The sequence below is a fragment of the Hibiscus syriacus genome, unplaced genomic scaffold (genome assembly GCF_006381635.1).
Source record: "Hibiscus syriacus cultivar Baekdansim isolate YM2019G1 unplaced genomic scaffold, ASM638163v2 tig00111540_pilon, whole genome shotgun sequence".
Taxonomy (NCBI): domain Eukaryota; kingdom Viridiplantae; phylum Streptophyta; class Magnoliopsida; order Malvales; family Malvaceae; genus Hibiscus; species Hibiscus syriacus.
This window is the reverse complement of record NW_024063114.1, coordinates 616,361-637,308: the sequence shown is the minus strand read 5'-3', so window position 1 is coordinate 637,308 and position 20,948 is coordinate 616,361. Positions and strand designations below refer to the sequence as shown.

Genomic DNA, 20,948 nt, shown 5'->3' with positions numbered 1-20,948 from the left:
CCCTATATCCAACATCGGTACTATATCTAATATATTGTTGCTAACTATCATGGAAAGTTCAAGAAGAATGATAAGCGTCAATTACTTGTGCGCATGGGTATGTCAAAATGCCTAATTTTATTTCTCAATCATTTTTATTTTTTTATGGAAACTTAATAGTAAGTTGACGCTCAGGTTATGAACAATTACATCAGCCTCATCAACAAATAAATGTGGACAATTGCATATGATGGTGGATATCGATATGGACACATGATGACCAACTTGGTTGAGGCTATTGATTCGATCTTAAAGTGGGCATATCATTTACCAGTAACAGCTTTGGTTAAAACGATGTATATTTGTTTGGGAGTGCTTTTTGCCAAGCTTGGGGGACAAACTCAAACTTGGATGGAAAATAGTCATGTTTATCACCCATGATTAGTTGCAGGTCTACAAAAAATTGTTGCATCAAAGGAATATTTGTAACAATCTTCTCTAGAACCCATGAATTACCTCGTGTCACAGAGATGTCGCGACCTCTTCAAGGGATTCAAGCTAACTCGTTCAGAGTTAATCTACGAGACAGGTGGCGCGACTGTAGGTTTTTTCAAGCTCTGAAGTATACACGCTCTCATGTCAGTATCTTGATCTCATACCCATCAAAACTATAACAGTTTTATGGATCTCGTATACCAACTTTCAAAAGTATTTAAGGTATATGAATTTGAGTTCCCCATAGGTAATGAGAAAGACCTTGATAAGGTTCAAAATTGGCTTTTGAGTGACCATATTCGTCCTTATTAAGGGAGCCCGGTCGTTCAAAATTCACTCGAATTCATTGTGATATGGATATTCGGGAGACGTTTTTAGAGAAAATAAAAGATGTGGGCATTGTAGAAACCTAGGATACTAGGAAAAAATGATCATCTCTTTTGTCATCAAGTAACCATTGATATTGTGATGATATAATTGTTGTTTATGAAATATAAGTTCGTATTATTTAATTTTTATTTACTTTCAATTAATGTCATTTGAGCATTATCAAGTAATGGGCTACTCAAGTGAAAATTAAATAAAAACATTACAAACTAAATATAAAAAACGATACAATTCAAGCAATAAAAACGACTAATAGAAACTTAAATGTAGACAATACAATTCAAATAATTAAATAAAAACTTTACAATTACTGGTAAACAAACAAAATTAAATAAAAACATTACAAACTAAACAACTCTATCGATTCCTGCGTATTGAATGTGTTGCGTAGGCGATGGTTGTCTGCGTCGATGAGGATTTCTTCGTATAACTTTTTTTCTTTCTCCTCACTCTCATCATCATCAGAAGAAGCATCTACATTTTGTTGATGAGAGATGGATGACGATGTAACACCTTCATAGAATAAGGACCCTAGAGGTGTATGGCTGATTATCCCACCGCTCACAGAAAACTGTGAAAACTGCAAAAACACCGACATCAAGTGCGAAAACTACATCAGAGGTATCTGTGTATGTGGTGAACCTTCACCTGCCAAATAACCAGCATATGAACCCCACACTGGATTTACAAACATGGAAGTATAATATCCGCCATGAGGGGTCATAACACCCTACGACGGTGGCATCTAAACCAGCTGCGGTTTGCATCTGACCTGGTTGCGGTGACATCTGGCCCTACTGCGGTGGCATTTTATACGGAAGTTGTGGCGTCTACCCTGTTGTGGTGACATATAAAATGGCTACGGTGCCATCTAAAATGACTGTATAATATACACCGGTATAGATGGTGGTTGTTGTGATAGTTCAAACACTGCAGCTGAGGATAATCTAAAAGCGTATGCTCTCCATCCATAAGTCGGGGGACAATGATGTTGTGATGGTAGATGTCTTTGTCGACGCCGATTAATGCTCACTCCTTGTATTTTCTCAAAAAGTAGGAATAATTTCCCGTTCGTGTTGAACCACTCATAATAATCATCCGCAACCGAATAATGATCCACATAAATAGGTTCTGTAAGGGGAATGCGTCCACGTCGATCCTCCCATATAATTACTCACTCGATGTACTTCAGCAGCCAGCCGACTTCTTTTTTGCCTCATCTATCGATGATATGCATATCGTCAAGATTCTTAGGTGCTTCCGGAATAGATTGTACAAGACCAAATTGGCAAAGCACGTGATCAGTAGGATGCCACTCAATAATAGCATAAAATATCACAAGGACTTCTGCCATACATACATTTAATGGGCCTCTCAAGTTATATGGGATACAAATCCTCATTTCTTCAGTAAAATAAGGAGCTCATTGAAACTAAAATAAATATATATAATTCTTCTCAAAATAATATTCTAATTATATAATGATAATTAAAAGTAAATAATAAAATTTAAATACATACCTCTGTATCACCCTTCTGATCAATGAATAACTGAATTTTTCCAATTCATTCGGTAAATCTCAATGATCTTTTCTTGCACTTGATCACTTATTCAATGAAAAAATTTCAATATATACTCAACAAAATTATTTATATACTTCAATATTGAAATTACTACAATAATAGCGGGAAAACCAACAGGTTTTTCACGACTGAACATAAAAAAGCATGTGATACCACGTCCAAGACTGGAGAAAAATGAGACATCTGTCGATAGCATTTTTTCGATAATCAGATACTCGACACATTTCCCTATACATAAATGCCAAAACTGCGGTGCCAAAACTGAATGTGTCGGCAACATGAAAATCTATGAGGTGACGTAACCACATACAATGAACTTGGTTGCGCGATTTGTCGGGCATCAGGATCCCTCCCATGAGTTATAATATGCAAGCTCGTGCATACATTTTAACATGTTCCTCGGAGGCGTCGCGACTCAAATGTTTAAAAATTGTATTCAACCAATTTAACGGTATTCGACCACCGTTGAAATTAGGCGGGACACCTCTAAGATACTCTTCGCATAAGGAATGTTAGTCATTATTCGCCAACCCATAAATCACATTCCCATCTACCGAAAGTCCCAAATGTATGGAAACATCCTCCAGCATAATAATGCACTCTCTACACGGAAGATGAAATGTGTGTGTATATGGTTTCCACCTCTCAACCAGTGTAGAAATAAGGTTGGGTTCAAGGTTACAGTGCCCTTCATATTTCGCTACGTAACCAAATTTAGCCTCGGGTAAATACGGCCAGACACGAGTAGGTATCTCTAACTTAACGTTATGAATGAATGAATATAATATACGGTATGTCTCCTAATTTAATAAATAGTATACAAATTAAAATATAAATTAATACTAAAAAATTAAATAAATAAAGCATTCACAATAATTAAAATAACAACATAATTTAAAATTGTTACCGTATCGGTAAAGTGCCTCGAGGTATGATTCTAATCTAAATGTAGCAACTCGCCTTCCATTTTATAAATGTGAAAAATAATAGAAAATTAATGCAATAAAATGTAATAAAATAATAAATTATTAAATAATTATAATATAATAAAAAATATTTTACCTTCTTAATAGAAATATTGATAATAGGAAGGATGAGAGCATTTGAGATTTTAATGTGGTATTTATACGAAGAGGAGAAGGGAGATGGGTGTAATTAGGGATTGGCATGAAACCCGAACTATCAGGTCGGGTTTTTTAAATGTGATGTTCGGGTCGGGTCAAGTTTGGGTTTAGGGTGAAAAATACCCGACCCGACCTGACCCAAAAAATATAATTTTACCTTATATATTTAGAAATAATTACAATAATACCCCTCTATATATTATTATTTTAATTAAGTAACTGTTTTTATTGAATAAAAATAATATTTTTTATTATCTTGGGTCGGGTCGGGTCGGGTCAGGTGGAGGGTATATATTTTTCAGGTAGGATCGGGTGAAGGATGTAAAATTTTTGCGTCGGGTCGGGTTGGCCGAAACCTGACCCAAACCCGACCTATGCCCATCCCTAGGTGTAATCACTGCGGGGGAATGACGGTTGAGGAATTAAAGGAAAGGCACGGATCATGATCCGTGCCTTCCGTACGTGTCAGAGTTCAGCGAAGGCGCACATGGCGATTCACACCTTTCTTTAGGTGACGCCAACTTGGACAAAACCCCGTGAAGGCGTGACTAACGATCCACGCTTTATTGTCACCGTGTCAAAAAGGTGCTAAATTGGTAATATTAGATGAGAGGGTGTCGATAGGTAATTATTTGGATTAAGGGTTATATTTAGATAAAAACGCCAGAAAATATCTAGTATTTAATTTTTTTTCTTTTTCTTCCGGGAGGAAGGAAAATCAACCGTAGTATTAAAGACGGGTAGCTATTTTGTGAGTTATAATATAGGGTAGTCGTTGAGATTCATTGATTCACCCCTAATATATATATATATATATATATATATATATATATATATATATATATCAATTAACCCCAAATTCTAAACCTTAAATAAATAAAAAAATTATCAGTTTACAAATAAAAGAATAAAAATTGTTTTAATATGATAAAAGACACTGTAGGTGTATGACATGGATAGACTAAGGTGTTGCAAAAAAAGTGTGAAAATATTTAAATACTATTTATAAAATTAAAATAATCCAATAGTATGTATTAAATATTAATTTATTAATAAAATATTTTCCATTATTTTGGCCAATATACGAGGAGGTGACTCACCATTTATTATTATTTTCCATTAAATTTGCCGTTGATGGATCGCCTTCCAATTTGTTTTGTTTTTAATTTTTCTTTAAGCAACACATGTAGATATAATATGGTTCTAAATTAATCGTTGGGAGATAATACAAAAAAATTGGGATAACGAAAGGTGATCATGACTTTGCAACGTAAATCTCTAGTTTTGATGGATGGGTGAAATAATCGGTATTTTAAAAATTAAAATTATTATATATTTAAAAAAATATGATTTTACTCTCTTAAAATTTTATAATAGTTCTCCCCCTAACGTAAAAACTAAATTTTTGCTTATGTCTAACATTTTAAATTTTATATAATATTAGTAAATATATTTAAATTTATATAATTATAAAAACAATTTTTTAAAATAATTTATAGTACAAAGTTATACATTATTATTAGACATATTTACTGTGAATGCATATAAAAAGATTTCACAAACGTATTGAATAAGATAATCATATATTAATTTTTTATATATTTTAAAACCATCTCAACTCTATCTATAAAAGAAAATTTTCACTTATATTAAACAATGATATAAAATTAATATCAAAAGAAAAGTTGATAAATGGTTTTTATTTGAGGGTCGTAAAGGACGAAATCTTTGACCTCTAAAATCTCTCGTTGTTTCCATGTCTAAAAGGGCTGCAACTTTTGACCAACTCCGCTAATTATAGTTTGACCTAAAAATTAAGAGTTAAAATTTAGCTTAACCCAAAAAAATTAGAGCATGGAGACTTAATTTGTTTAATTTCATAATTAAAAACACTTAAAGGGTAATTAAATTAAAAAAAATCACAGAATTAGTGACTGGTTATGTCATTTGGGATTGAATGAATATTGTAAGCCTGGGTTTAGTGTAAAAAAACACATATTTGAAGGAGCTTAATGTTTTATGTAATAAAATATGAAAAAATCTGGAATAAATAATTAAGCTTTGGCATAGGAAGTTTCGTTTAGATATGTTTGTAAAATGGTCTGATTCTCCCAAACAGGAGACGCAGGTGCCAAAATTTAACTTAAACAACCATTATAATTAAAAAAATACAAGTGTGTTTCGTACCAGTTAATTTCAGTTGTTAACTTATTTGTTTATAATTCATGGTATTTAATTTTTATCTTATTATATAAAATATACTAATTGTAAGTATAATTTTATTTATCTGTTATATTAATTCATTTCAATTCGATGCTATTAATAAAATAAATTTATTAACCTTACCAGTATAGCATATCATTTTCATGAGCAAGATGCTCCAATAATTTAGAATTGCATGTGTTTATGTTGGCTTTGATTGATGGAATTTACTCCATTATCGAGAATTAATAATAATAATGGCAGCACTACGAGATGCCTGCAAAGAATATATATAGAAGACGTTAGAATCCAATTACACAACGTAGATTTATTTAAGTTTTACACGGATTTAGGATCGTTAGATGAGTGAAAATAGATTGCTGAGATTAACTCATTGTTGTTGTTTTTTCCATTGAATATCTTCTCATTTTCAGCCGTTAATCTCAGTTATCTATTTTCACTCCTCCAACGATCTTAAAACTAAAAGAGTTTTACATCGTACAACAAAATGATATCCATATGGGTACATAATATTTAATTTTTATTAGTGATGCTTTTTTTTTAATTTTTAAATTGAACCGTTGAAAAAATGTAAAGGTTGGAAGTATATTTAATTAAATCCAAACGACCTATGCCTATGAAATATGGAATAAAGTTATCAGAAGAAAAGAAAAATGTAATGATAAAAGTTTAGCAACTTGAATAAAGTTGATATAATTTATCAACTATCGGTTCAAGTCATAATTATATTAACAGAATATTTTATTTTAGATTTAATATAATAATAAAACATATTGACAGAATAGATTTTTGTTCATTCAGACAATTATTGCTTATTTTTAGCTCGTGAATTAAAACTCAAACCTGTTGCATGTAGTTATTACTGGAATCGAGGCCAGACCAGTTTTTTCCTTTATAATATACACTAATGAGCTATGGTGAAATCAAGACACTTTCATGATCTTTCAATGGCTGACCCCTTTGCATAACATCATCGACATTTCATGAATTCTACATTTCTGAAATGAGAGGGGGGGGGGGCAGACAAACAAAACAGAAACAGAAGGTAAATGGTTCTGAGAAGTGAGAATAATTAAAAGAAATCAAATTCCAGATATTTATTTTGATCCTTGGTAGCAGGAACAGCAGGTTTATTGCCAGCTGATGATGCTGGGGCGGGAAACCGCCGATCTCAACCGGTTTTGGAATCTCCGGTGGACTCGCACAACGGATTAAAGCCCAGTTCATATTTCATGAATCTACATTTCTGAAATGAGAGGGGGGGGGCAGACAAACAAACAGAAACAAAGGTAAATGGTTCTGAGAAGTGAGAATAATTAAAAGAAATCAAATTCCAGATATTTATTTTGATCCTTGGTAGCAGGAACAGCAGGTTTATTGCCACTGATGATGCTGGGGGCGGGAAACCGCCGATCTCAACCGGTTTTGGAATCTCCGGTGGACTCGCACAACGGATTAAAGCCCAGTTCATGCCTTCGAAGAAAGGATGTTGTTTGATCTCCGTTGCACCTCGCTTATAGGCTAGTCTCTGCTGCGGCTCTTTGACTAGCAAGCCCCTTATCAAATCTCTGGCTGAAAAACTTACGACCGGTGATTCGGGAAATCTCAGGGGCTGCCCTACAACATTGAACAGTGTTGCTCGGTTCCCAGACCCTTTGAAAGGAGTTTTACCGAACAATAGCTCGTACAAGAAGATCCCGAAGGTCCACCAATCGACTGCGCTTCCATGTCCCTCGCCCTTTGATAATTTCGGGTGCCAAGTACTCATGGGTTCCTACAAATGACATGGACCGTGCATTGGTTGGCTCGGCAATAAGCTCAGGTGAAGGACTGACTTGTTTTCCCATTTCATTCTTCGGTTTTCGGTCTTTCTTTGATTTTGATGAAAAGAAGCGAGGAGAAAAACATGTCGTTGGAGCCACACATGATGGCTGAATGCATGAGGGCTCGATGCAAGCTGGTTGTACACAATAAACTGGGTTCTTCCGCAAGGGTTCAGACTCTAGTGCGGATGACTTGACTAGGATCGGGCTGACAGCACAACGGAGGGAAAGATCAAAGTCTGAAAGCATTATGTGTCCATCTTCTCGAACAAGAACATTTTCCGGCTTGAGATCACGGTAAACGATGCCGAGCATGTGGAGATATTCCAAAGTGAGGAGAACTTCCGCTACGTAGAATCTGCATATTGAAGGAAAACATAGCAATGATCATTGGACTTCAGTTTCATCTTATTTTCATCAAGTTAAAAGAAAAAAATCGCTCCTTGCCACACGATTATTAAGCAAATCAGAGACTGTCAAAACATCTACGGGTAAAAGAAATTGGAGTCGTTCTCCTAAACGAAACTAAACCTTTAATTCGAAGCAATTCTTAGATCGACAGATCCACAAACGCATAGAAGAGAAATACAGTCTAAGCTAGTGCAGTCATAAAATAACCCTTCAGAACTACCACAATAAATTAATTTCTTCTGCTAGAAAGACTCTGGTGTAAATACCAACATGAGCGCGCTTGATTTTTCCATTGTCTCCATACTCATGTCTGGATACGCATCGAACATGAGACTCGAGAGTAATGTTGTGGTAAACTATATGGTTTCATCTATATATTGGTTCATATAACTATTATCAGTTATAACATATAAACCTATAAGGTGGCATGTTGCAATGATACTAAAAGTAATACTAAAACCAATACCCATAAAAAGCAAACAATGATAGTTAAATATTACAAACTAGATACACATTTAACTCTACAGATGTTAATAAGTAGGAGGACTTCACATACTTTACTGCTTGCTCGGTAAAATGCTTTCCTGGTTGTCTCTGTCGTAGTGTATGCAAGTCACCACCAGGGCAAAACTCCATCACTAAACACGAAAATTTATCAGTCTCGAAATGGGAATACAAAGTTGGGAGGAAGGGATGGTCCAAGGATTGTAGTATTTCTCGCTCAGTTTGAGCTCGAAGTAGTTTCTTACGACTTGCTAAAGATGATTTGTCCATCACCTTCATTGCAAAATAACATGTTGTTCCAATTAGTTCCGAAAGATAGACACTTCCAATATCCCCACAGCCTAATCTCTTCATTAATCGGAAATGGTTCAAACCCAACACACCGTCTTTTCCTTGGACAACCTGTATGGCATCCCACCTAATATCGTTCGTCTTATTAGGTCTGTTGATCCGGCTACTTAAGCTGCTATACGAACTTTCATTGCTTACATCACTGCTGGTGCTACCTCTACACATACTGCTCTTACCACTCTCAGTATAATCACGATCACCAATTTTGGCACTTCCACTAGTCTTGACAAGGCCAGTGGCCCCATCACTCGATTTAGCCGAAGCTGAACTAATTACATATTCCGATGCTTTTGTTTCTTCTTTACCAGAACCTTCTGGTAATCCACCATCCTGACACACTTCAGAACCAACATGAGTCGGAACTTCTTTCTGATTACCCAATGATAGACCTGACTCTACTTTCTCTGTCAACGAATCACCAGACTCTAATCTACAAGTTTTCGATGCTTTTACATCGTCCACACAAACTTGCTCAGATGCAACTTGCTGCACAACCTTCGGTGTTGTCTTCAGTGTAACAGGCGCCAATTTGCTAGTCTTTGCTATTTGCATTGGAGAAGGCCAAAAGCAATCACCTTCGGTGGCCATTTGGTTACCAAACGGTTCCCTCTGCTTTCCCGGGGGAAGCTCTGGCGCCAGATTTCGAGGCCACCCAAAAAAGAAGGAAAACTTGCTACTTAGATCAGACTACAGAAACCCATTATTCTCCTCCGATCAACGACTCAAAAGTTCCATCCACCAGCATTTCTAATTACTTTCATCTTCAACTTCAACATCTAAAAACTGATATACAAAAATTGAAAGAACAGAAAATTTTAACACCCGCAAACATAGTATTCACATGGCAATCAGAATATATTGTATACTTTATATTAAAATTCCACAAACCATAACTAGTGGCTTGATCTATTGCATCAAAAAATTAGGCGATCCATGAAATAAATATCATACCCTAGATTTTTACAATACCCTTTTCAAGATTAAGAACTACAGAAATCCAAATCAATTAATTGGATAGATAAGCAGAAAACCAAAGAGGAAAAAGGCAATACAAAGTGACTGATAACAGAGAACTGCATGCAAAACCAGATCAAAATAAATCCTAAAAGCAACAAAATAACCGAGAAAAATCTACCTAAAAAATGGAAATCCTTTTGAGTCACCAGGATTAAAAGGTGCAGACAAAATAAAAATAGGGATAAAAGAAATCAATCAAAACACAGCAAAAATGCAGTCATTGATTCATAGTTCTCTCTAAAAGAGAGGAAAAAGAGAAGAGAAACAAAGAACCAAAAAGGAGAAGATAAGAACAAAGTAAAGAAGATTCAAATGAGATTTCTCAATAAATACAAAAGACCCACCTTTGGATCCAAAACCCCACTATGAACAATATGCTAAGAGACAAAGTATTTATAAATAAATAAATAAAAGACAAAGTAGAAGCTTAAAAAAATTACCCAGCAAGTAAATCATAAAAATCAGTTAAAGCTATGAACAAAGAAAAGGGGAAACTTTGAGAAGGAAAATGAAAATTGTACCTGAAATAGTTTTCAAAGATGGGAACTTGGGAGGCCACTGATATAGCAGTGGAGCAGAAAAAGACACCAGCTTTATCTGGCTTGTTCACTTACAAAACACTGTAGAGAGAGAAAGAATTTTAAAATTTTGAGGAGAAAAAGGCTTTTGTTTGTGAGAGAGATGGTTGGACGGATCTTCCATGAAAGTAGACAGAGAAAAGGCACTCAAAGTTCAAGTAAAACTTTCAAAGGATGTATTTTGTTTTTTCCTTAAAAACAACAATAATATAATAAATATATGGGTAAACTATAAATTGACCACTTAATTATTTTGTCATTTTACTTTTACCAAAGATCTTTTAAATTTGTCAATCAAACTACTAACTATTTATTTTTATCCAATCAAATCACTAGATGTTAATATTTGACGAGATACTGACCTGACAATTAATATAATTATACATTTATTCATCAATACTTATATCAATTTAGTTCTAATTTGAAAATTGAAAAGAAAATAGGATAGAATTAAAATGTCATTTGTAAAGGTTTGATCTTAAAACCCCATGGATGGATAGCAAAGACTTAACCAATGAATCAAATGCCTTATTTGTTATAATTTTTACATCAATATTTATTTATTTATTAACATTTTTAATGATGGAGAGAAAAAATAAAATATTCAAATGATATTTAACTTTATATCCTCAACCCACTTTTTACTCTGCAGAAGCTATAAATTCTTTTGGGCAGTTTTCAAAAACTCTTCCTTTTTGGTAGTAGTATCACTCTATCATTTTTTAGTTATATTTTATTGTATTTACTATAATAATACTCTTGACTCTTTTTTCTAGTAAAATGTATCATGGCTACCGGTGTTTTTGAACTCCTGATGCAGGTTTTTAATTTGTCTTCTTCTAGGTTTTTATTTTCCATGAATACATGGTTGTTGCTTTCACGATAAATGGTTTCTTTGTTCGTTTGTACAAGACGGTTTGGGTTATCGCATCTATGTGTCGGATGAGATTGTTGTTAAGGGGATCTCTTTTTCCGTTAGTAATTTTGGTTCTTATTCAAAATTTTCTCCTCCATGTTTGATGCTCAGAGCCGTTGGTATGTTCATGTAACACCTTAATCCAGTTAGACTCGAAGATCCATGGATTACAATGTTACACAGGACTATCGAAATAGTGACCTAAAATTTTCTTTAAAAACTGCTTGTAAATCTTTGAAATTTTACATTCATAATGTAATATAAAAACATGATAATAAACTGGGTTTACAAACAATGGGGAGCTCCCAAAATACATCCACAAAATAATACAAAATACTGGGTTTCAAAATAGTTACGAATGAATACATAACAAGATCCATAGCAATACATGCCTTCTAAAGATGACTCGAGATGTACTCTGAGAGGTCTCTGGAAATCTGCTCTGTTGTACTGGAATATCTTATGACGATAGCTCCCCACAATATGCCCCTAATAACCTGCGCACAGAAATACATTCCGAACGCTGAGCTTACGAGCTTAGTTTGAATCATCTAGTTTCTTAAACCCTTCTAAAACATGTTCTTGAAAATTATGGTGACATGGGTGGTTTTAGAGCTTGAATCAAAGCTTGAAATGTAAGGGTTATGATTCTTACTTGTAGAACATAGGTTAAGGACTGGAAAATGATAAAGTTCACACCTTTACTTTGCAAGGGAGGAGAAAAACGGGAAGAAGAAGATATGAAAAAGAGAAGAAAGTGCAGAAAAAGATGAAGCTTTCATCAGACGGTGATATTACCCAATTTTAATGATTTTCAGCTTAAATTTGAATAAGGGTAAAATTATTTCATTGGTCCCTCCAATTCTTACTACAGGATAAAAACATCCTTTTTATTCACTATTGGGCTTACCTCAAGCCCAATTCCTCTTCAATTTGGGTCAAGGCTTCCTACAAGATAAGGAATTACATCAAGACCCATCCGGGTTAGCCCAACAATTCTAACCCGGGATTCAAGGCGTTATAGTTTAGTTTTTGTACGTCGTTGCTTTACTTGTTAATGGTTTGGTTTATATGATATCTCTAAGCGATCATTGTTATATTTATTTTTGATAGTATCGACTGTATTTGTTCAGTCTGTCATTAGCACGACGTCTGTTGATACGACCTTCGATAAATTACATTTTCTCGTTATTTTAAAAAATGATATTTAACTTTAAATATTTTTATATTTTCAAATAAATAAAATAAGTTTAATACTTATGTAATTAAAGTGAACTTGTTTTATTTAAAAATATAAAAATATTTAAAGTTAAATATCATTTGAATATTTTTATTTCTTTATCTCTATCATTAATAATGCTAAGAAATAAATAAATGTCAGTGTAAAGGTTACAACAAATGAGGTGTTAGGTTCAGTGGCTAAAGCTTTTATATCCATTCATGGGGTCTTAAGATCAACCCTTGTAATTGCATTTTAACTCTTTTCACATCGGGACTAAATGGTTAATTTATTAAATTTAATTAAAATTAGGATTAAATTGATGTAGTGTATAAGTATTGAGGACTAAATGTACAATTATGCCAATTTTATTAATTGTATCGTTATTGTAACCCCCCAAACCGATGCGGGTAACCCGATCTGATCCGAGAATTCACATTAGGGCCACCAGAGCGACCCACTGTAAAAATATCGGAAAATTTAATTTTTTTTATCAAAACATGTAAACTCATAAAATCATTTATCAGTATTCAGAAATAAAATAGATTTTCAGACTCGTATTTAAAACAAAATACAATTACATGCCCCCTAATCACATGTACCATACTCTGCAACAACGCCGGAAGAACTCCTTTACTGAAGTCGATAGATGCACTGGTACAATTCTTTTAACCTGAAAAGGTGAGTAATAGAGTGAGCTTTGGAAAGCTCGGTAATACAGAACTACCAGATGATGCTGATGAACGTACAGATACAGATAAATATATATCTCCTTATTGTTTCCGAACATTTATAGATTTTTATGCTCAGCAAAGATCCTATTGATATTTCAGGTGGTAACGGACAATGAGCTTTCAGTTCAGAGAAATATTTCAGATAAGTGAGTTTAGGAGATCAGAATAGGTTATCTAGTGTGTTCCCGTAAAACCAGTAAAAAGATACAAAAAGATACAAATCTTTTAAAACATATATATATATATACCCCCATCCCATCACATCAAAATGTGTAGGTTCCCCATAACCATACACCCAACCCAACACATCATATAATGCCCTGAGCACAAAGCCGAGGAACCTACGGAAATACTTCCTTCAACAATACCCCCCAATTAAAATATTTTTCCGTCATTAAACGGAGATATCAAAAATCAAAACAGAATTCAGAATAGATATCATAATAGAATCTAGATCAGAAATCAGAACAGAATTCAGGTCATATATCAGAACATAATTCATGTCGGAAATCAGATAAAATATTTATATGATTAGGGAACACACCAGAGTTTACAGATATTATTCAGAGATATTGGATAATCTTATCGGGTAGAGAGACACAAATCTTCAGTTTACCGATAGAATGTCGGAAGTTAGAAAAACTATTTGAAAAAGTTCATTAACTGACAGAATCATCAGTTATTAAGGATATGATTTATCGGGATTATCTTATTCGAACACTTTTCTGAATCTCTACGAAATTTGAAGGTATTCAGAATCTTTACAATCTATGACGATTAATCCGATTATCGAACAACTCCAGTTGAATAGCTCCCAGAATCAATACTTACCAACTTGTCAATTCATTAACCTTCCAGGGTATTTACTCTTTAATACCAAATATTCTTATCCACAAATCATATTCTGAGTCATCATTGAATAAATCTTAAGGAGGCAAACAAATATTCTAATGGTCTTTATTTCATTTCCATGTTTCAACTATACCATGAAATGCTGACGTACTTGATTTGTGGTTCATAATCCATAGAGATGATACATCATATAAGTTCATACGAGTTTCTAAACTTATTCCAATCTCTTACTTAATCCTCAGTCTTTGAGGTTACTTAGTTCATTTAGCAATCAAGTCCATTTCAGATACTTCAGGGTTTTCTAGGGTAATCCAGACGTTTCTGAAATTTGTATACATACTTTACTTTCGTTCAATTCAATTTGGTCTTCGAGGTTTATTTGTCTAATGAATATATATATTTCTTAGTACCGAAGGTGATATAGAGTTGGGTTGGGCTGAGTACTTCCAAAATTATCATCGAACCAAACTTGAAAAGGCGAACAAACATTCAAGTAACATCTATGCCGTTCAGGTATTGACATATCATTAAGATTGATGAACTCACTTAAGCTCTGTTCCATAAATTCTAAAGGTAGTCCAACACCTATGCTTATTTGGATTCCTTAATTAATCCAAGATATTTACTTAATATAGGCCATAAGGGTATTTTGGTCATTTTGATGCTCAGTTTTATTCCATTCATTTCAGAGCTCGAGGATATCCAATCATTCCTGAGCTTGGTGATATTATTGGGTTAATTTCATGATAGGGGTATTTTGGTCATTTTATAGATTTACGGTATTTCAATCTTTTCCCTCCATCTGGTCTTATTATTTAATTCCAATTTATCATCTATTCCAGTCCTTTCGAACAATTCTGATAAAAGAGCACCCTACGATAAATTGTTCTTTAGGTATTTACTCATAACTCGGATATTTTCGGGTCAAGTGCCTTCTCAGATTTTACAAATGAAAAATCTTGAATTTTTCTTTACAAAGACATGATCTTAATAATTAAATTCGTACTTAATAGAGTTAAGTACAAATCCTCAAAGTATTTTCTCTTTCAGGGTCAACTCTGACTATTTTACCTCTCAAGGGCATTTTCGTAATTTCTTAACCAGATAATTTCGATATTAGCTCTTAACGAAAATAATATAATATAAAGATCCTATGATTAATTGCTTCCTCGAACATTCTTTGATCTTGAAATGATTCCTCAAAAGACTTCTAGTATCTGGCATAAACCTTCTCGGGGTTAAAAACTGGTTATCCATAATTTCCAAGTAAAACTAACATTTCTTATGCACATAAATAGTTTTAGCAGATCACTAATTCTTTTCAGATTTATTAATCCACTTCCAGGGATAATTCTTGTTATTTTCCAACATAAGGGTAATTTCGTAATTTTACATAATCGAAATATTCTCATAATTTATCATCTAAGTACCTTTAATGAGATAAATTATAATCTACATATCTATGGTTGATTCTTTTATCACTTAATTCCAGAACTTGTAATTTAATTCCAACTGTCCTTCAATTTCTTATAATAGTCATCTGAGCCATATTCAGTTACCTACTTTCTACCGTATTCATATCTAGTGTAGATCTTCATTAATTACACATATGAGACCAAACATTTCCATTCATGCATTTACCAATACCAACATGTTCTATAAAGCATAAAGAGGTAGTAAAGTATTACCTCGATTTCTGTGCAATAATGATCGACCAATAAATTTCATTTGAACCCCCTCGATCTTGAATTCAACTTCCAATAATTCCTCAGATACATATCAACATAAATTATATCAAAAACGAAGCTTAATTACGATAAACGGATCGAATCGAGTGATAAATCAGTGAAAAACAGCTTATCAGTTTCGAATTTGGCGAAACGAACTTCAGATTCAGGACGTCGAAAGCATAAAATATGACTTTTCAAAAATTTAGAATTTTCAGTCAAAATCAAAGTCAACGGGTTAGACTGCAAATATCGAAGCCTTTAAGTCCGAATTTTGAAAAACGGACTGCAGAATCGGATTTGGAACGTCGAAAAATGTCAGGATAGATATTACTCGGTCAAAGTCAAAGGTCGTTTAATGCCCGGTCAAAGCCTGTCAAAGTTTTGATCAACAGTGGTCAACGCCGGTCAACGGTCAACGGGTCGGGTCAACGGATCGGGTCGGGTCAATGGGTCGGGTTGTGATCGGTCAAACCGATTCCAAAACCGATCAAACCGGTCACTTTTTCCTTCCCCACGCGCAGTGGCGGCGCGTAGGGGTGCGTGAACAGTGCTAAATTCCCGGAAAAATTCCTAAAAATTATTTTGAGCGTTTTTAGATATTTACAAAGTTTGGTTCACAATTTTGAACGGTGGAGAGCTCGATTTCAACAAATCGGAAACTTTGACCACTTCACCTCCTCAATCTTGCAAGGAGCACGATGGTGCAGGAGGTGTCGTAAACGGATGCTCGTATCGTCGTGAATCGACGAAAAACCAATTGAAATTGAGTTATTACCGACGATACTTCCGACTGAAATTAACGACGAACGGCGATGATTCACGACAAAAGCTTTGAGGGGTTTTGTTCCTCGCTCAACAACGAACACGATGGTGGTTTCGGCTCGTCGATCGGAGGTCGGACGGCGAGTAGATCGGAGTTGAAAGAGGGGTTGACAGGAGAGGAAAAACTGAAAATATTTCCAGAAACATACGAGAAATTAGGGGTTTATATCATCTCATAATTAAAAATGGTTAAACCAAGAGTTAAGCCACTGAACTTCCTGCACTTCATAAAACAGTCTGCCAACTTTAAAATTTTACAATTTAACCCACTGTTTCTTTCAAAATACCAAATTAAATCCACCACTTTATAATTTATTAATTTTAGCCTCTAAATTGGGGTGTTACAATTTTTCCCTCCTTAAAAAGAATTTCGTCCTCGAAATTCATTCATGTCACATAATTGCAGAAATAAAACTTTCTTCAGTTCTCTCATATCTTTAAGTAGCTTTTACGAAAGTAAGGATCTTCCACTAATCCTTAACCAGCTGAGCATACATTCTTATCATAACTTTTCCTCATTTCAATAAAATAATACGAACAAAAATTTCCTTGAGTAATCAATTCAGTCTTTGTCACGAGAATAGGCTCATAGAGCAGTATCATATACCAATTTCATTTCCGGAGTCAAGTCAGAATTTTTCAGATAAATAACTCTCACATGGATCGTGAGGTACTTCACAGCGTTTAAACAGATGTTACTGGTATTCCTTTTTCTACAAGTATAGCCTTAAGAGATAGAAACTTTGGTTTACTTGTTACAAATAGGGACTCAGCCCTGGAGTTCCGGCTCAGAGAGGTACGATTGCAGTCTAGGGGCATGTACTGATCAGACATATTTTGACATTCAACCGGCCGGTCTATCTTGAAAATTTTTGACTCAAACCAAAGCTCTGATACCATTAAATGTAACCCCCAGACAGATGCGGGTAACCCGATCCGATCCGGGATGTCACATTAGGGCCACCAGAGCGACCCATTATAAAAATAACGGAAAATTTAAAACTTTTTATCAGAACATGTAAACTCATAAAATCATTTATCAATATTTAGAAATAAAATAGATTTTCATACTCGTATTTAAAACAAAATACAATTATATGCCCCTAATCACATGTGCCATACTCTGCAACAACGCCGGAAGAACTCCTTTACTGAAGTCAATAGATGCACTGGTACAATTCTTTCAACCTGAAAAGGTGAGTAATAGAGTGAGCTTTGGAAAGCTCAGTAATACAGACCTACCAGATGATGCTGATGAACGTGCAGATACAGATAAATATATACTTCCTTATTGTTTCCGAACATTTATAGATTTTTATGCTGAGCAGAGATCCTTCTTATATTTCAGGTGGTAACGGATAATGAGCTTTCAGTTCAGAGAAATATTTTGGTTGACTCAGTTCAGGAGATCAGAATGGGTTATCTATTGTGTTCCCGTAAAACCAGTAAAAAGATACAGATCTTTTAAAACACACACACACACACACACACACACACACACACACACACATATATATATATATATATAATATATATATATATATACCCCCATCCCATCACATCATATTGTGTAGGTTCCCCAGAACCATACACCCAACCCAACACATCATATAAGGCCCTGAGCACAAAGCCGAGGAACCTTCGGAAATACTTCCTTCAACAATACCCCCCAATTAAAACATTTTTCCGTCATTAAACGGAGATATCAGAAATCAAAACCGAATTCAGAACATATATCAGAAAAGAATCCAGATCTGAAATCAAAACAGAATTCAGGTCATATATCAGAACAGAATTCAAGTCGGAAATCAGATAAAATATTTATATGATTAGGGAACACACCAGAGTTTACAGATATTATTCAGAGATATTGGATAATCTTATCGGGTAGAGAGACACAAATCTTCAGTTTACCGATAGAATGTCAGAAGTTAGAAAAACTATTTGAAAAAGTTCATTGACTGACAGAATCATCAGTTATTCAAGATATGATTTATCGGGATTATCTTATTCGAACACTTTTCTGAATCTCTACGAAATTTGAAGGTATTCAGAATCTTTACAATCTATGACGATTAATCCGATTATCGAACAACTCCAGATGAATAGCTCCCAGAACCAACACTTACTAACTTGTCAATTCATTAACCTTCCAGGGTATTTACTCTTTAATACCAAATATTCTTATCCAAAGATCATCTTTTGAGTCATCACTGAATAAATCTTAAGGAGACAAACAAATATTCTAATGGCCTTTATTTCATTTCCATGTTTCAATTATAACATGAAATGTTGACGTACTTGATTTGTGGTTCATAATCCACAGGGATGATACATCATATAAGTTCATCCGGGTTTCCAAACTTATTTCAATCTCTTACTTAATCCTCAGTCTTTGAGGTTAGTTAGTTCATTTAGCATTCAAGCCCATTTCAGATACTTCGGGGTTTTTTTAGGGTAATCCAGACGTTTCTGAAATTCGTATACATATTGTACTTCCGTTCAATTTAATTTGGTCTTCAAGGTTTATTTGTCTAATGAATATATATATTTCTTAGTACCGAAAGTGATATAGAGTTGGGCTGGGCTGAGTACTTCCAAAATTATCATCGAACCAAACTTGAGAAGGCGAACAAACATTCAAGTAGCATCTATGCCGTTTAGGTACTGACATATCATTAAGATTGATGAACTCACTTAAGCTCTGTTCCATAACTTCTAAAGGTAGTCCAACACCTATGCTTATTTGGATTCCTTAATTAATCCAAGATATTTACTTAATATAGGCTATAAGGATATTTTGGTCATTTTGATGCTCAGTTTTATTCTATTCATTTCAGAGCTCGAGGATATCCAATCATTCCTGAGCTTGGTGATATTCTTGGGTCATTTCCATGACAGGGGTATTTTGGTCATTTTACAGATTTACAGTATTTCAATCTTTTCCCTCCATCCGGTCTTATTATTTAATTCCAATTTATCATCTATTCCAGTCATTTCGAATAATTCTGATAAAAGAGCACCCTCCGATAAATTGTTCTTTAGGTATTTACTCATAACTCGGATATCTTCTGGTCAAGTGCCTTCTCGGATTTTACAAATGAAAAATCTTGAATTTTGCTTTACAAAGATAGGATCTTAATAATTAAATTCGTACTTAATCGAGTTAAGTACAAATCCTCAAAGTACTTTCTCTTTCAGGGTCAACTCTGACTATTTTACCTCTCAAGGTCATTTTCATAATTTCTTAACTAGATAATTTCGATATTAGCTCTTAACGAAAATAATATAATATAGAGATCCTATGATTAATTATTTCCTCGAACATTCTTTGATCTTGAAATGATTCCTTAAAAGACTTTCTAGTATCTAGCATAAACTTTCTTGGGGTTAAAAACTGGTTATCCATAATTTCCAAGTAAAACTAACATTTCTTATGCACATCAATAGTTTTAGCAGATCAGTAATTCTTTTATCAAAACTAACATTTCCAATATAAGGGTAATTTCGTAATTTTACCTAATCAAAATATTCTCATAATTTATCATCTAAGTACCTTTAATGAGATAAATTATAATCTACATATCTATGGCCGATTCTTTTATCACTTAATTCCAGAACTTGTAATTTAATTCCAACTGTCCTTCAATTTCTTATAATAGTCATCTGAGCCATATTCAGTTACCTACTTTCTACCGTATTCGTATCTAGTGTAGATCTTCATTAATTACACATATTAGACCAAACATTTCCATTCATGCATTTACCAATACCAACATGTTCTATAAAGCATAAAGAGGTAGTAAAGTATTACCTCGATTTCCGTACAATACTGATCGACCAATAAATTCCATTTGAACCCCCTTGATCTTGAATTCAACTTCCAATAATTCCTCAGGTACATATCAACATAAATTATATAAAAAAGCGGAGCTTAATTACGATAAACGGATCGAATCGGGTGATAAATCAGTGAAAAACAGTTTACCGGTTTCGAATTTGGCGAAACGGACTTCGGATTCGGATTCAGGACATCGAAAGCATAAAATATGACTTTTCAGAAATTTGGAATTTTTGGTCAAAATCAAAGTCAACGGATTTGACTACCAATATTGAGGGCTTCGGATCCAAATTTCGAAAAACAAACTGCGGAATCTAATTTGGAACGTCGAAAAATGTCAGGATATGTATACTCGGTCA

The 20,948-nt window shown here is 34.0% G+C and overlaps 1 long non-coding RNA gene and 1 pseudogene across 1 annotated transcript; both read right to left on the bottom strand.

Moving 5' to 3' along the window:
* Positions 1-6,754: 6,754 nt before the first annotated feature.
* On the bottom strand, positions 6,755-9,656 carry LOC120164601 (annotated as a pseudogene).
* Positions 9,657-13,249: 3,593 nt separating this feature from the next.
* Positions 13,250-20,771, bottom strand: LOC120164568. The gene is made up of 3 exons (XR_005519751.1): positions 20,737-20,771; positions 15,885-15,963; positions 13,250-13,283 (listed from the first exon to the last, which is right to left on the bottom strand). It is a non-coding gene; the product is annotated as an uncharacterized LOC120164568 (long non-coding RNA).
* Between the last annotated feature and the right edge of the window lie 177 nt (positions 20,772-20,948).